A 1,773-nucleotide genomic window follows, 5' to 3' on the forward strand; every position below is an offset into this window, starting at 1 on the left:
TGATTTTAGCAAATGGCTGCAATATAACAAAGAGTGAAAAATTGAAGGGGGTCTGAATACTTTCCGTACCCACTGTATATATATATATATATATAAACGGAAATGGAAAATAAATAAAAACTGATTCAAACTATTGATAAAAACTATAATAATATTGCAATGATACACTGGCACAATATCCCAAGTCTTCCAAAGTCATATGATACCTTTATGAGAGGAACAGACACACATATTTGACTTTTATGGTGTTTTTAGTGACTATAAACTGTCAAAGAGCTGCATGTACTGTAGAGTGAGGCTGAACTATTGCTTAAACAAGTCATTAGGTCATTTAGATTCAGATTACATCATAATGATGAACTGTGGCAAATATTTACAAAAACATATTATGATATCAGCTGAGTTTGACTTAAATCCTTGAGACTCAGAGATGTCATGTGACTAATGCTGTGTGTCACGAATCCAGCTCTTCTAACATGATTAGCCACAGCACACTGGCTCCTGTGTGCACATCCAGACGTTTAACGTGATTCTCTCGGCTTAGCGTGACCTGGTTGAGGTCTGGCGGATCTTTAGGGTGGTAATGGACGACTCTGACATGTTTGGAGTTACACAGTCCATGGCAGTGTGTGGACATGTTCATGCTTTCCATGTGCTCGCCGCAGGTGTGCCACACGCAGACAAGCATGCAGATCCTCAGCATTTACACGAACTCTTTCCAGTCTGCTTTCCAATCAAGATGATTGAGTTAGCTTGCTCAGTTTTTCAAGTTAAGTGCGATTAACGTGCACGTGTGCGTGAAAATCTAAATCTGAAGTTCTGCTAACTTAATCGCTAGAGTTTGTTTGCTCTTTTAAGTCAGTGTAAGTCAGTTTTATGAGTTCTCCTAACTTATTAGGGTGTGTGTAACTGGCAGATAACCTATGATTCATGTCAGCTCCGGTTTAGGGACTTTTACCGATTGAGTTCATCCTGAGATCTTTATCTTTGAACACAGTTTGAGATCTTTTCTAAAACTCTGGAGGAGACGCACTGTGAGATTTATTTTTCTTAAAACAAACATTTAAGATTTAAGAGTGCTCTCCATTTAATCTCAATGCTGTCAACGAGAAACAATCAACATAAATCAAAAACAAATCTTTTTTACATATATCTCAATTGATTCTCCTTGACAGCATTGAGAATAAATGGAGAGAAAATGAAGGCTCTTAAGTCTTAAATCCTCTCAAAATAATCTAAATATTAACATACAAAATAAATAAAAAAAGATTTGTTTGATTTTTGTTTTGTGTGTTAATATTTAGATTCACTGTAAAAAAAAATCTGTGACATTTACGGTAAAATACCGGCAGCTGTGGTTGCCAGAACTTCACCGTAAAAAATATGGTAGCAACATTTTAGGTTTTACAGACTTGACTTAAATTCACAATAAAATACCGTATTTCATTAACTGATGTAATGTTAATAAACCAACACATTGAAGTACTAATATCTGTTTTGAACCATTGTAATGCACTAATAACCACCAAAAACTGGTGGTGATGAGAAAGTCACATGATGAACCAAAACTTATCATAAACAGCTTTTCTATGAGCTGAGGAGGGCAATACTTATATATAGAAGATGCACACAGTGTCATTCACACTAACATTAAACCCCATCACGGTGACACACATGATACTGAAATAATGCAATAAACATTCATTTAACAACATTAGATGTAAGATTAAACCCTAATGTACACAACTGATAAGAAAAAACTAAGAAGAAACA

Source organism: Sinocyclocheilus anshuiensis, unplaced genomic scaffold (assembly GCF_001515605.1).
Source record: "Sinocyclocheilus anshuiensis isolate Anshui unplaced genomic scaffold, SAMN03320099.WGS_v1.1 scaffold411, whole genome shotgun sequence".
Lineage (NCBI taxonomy): Eukaryota > Metazoa > Chordata > Actinopteri > Cypriniformes > Cyprinidae > Sinocyclocheilus > Sinocyclocheilus anshuiensis.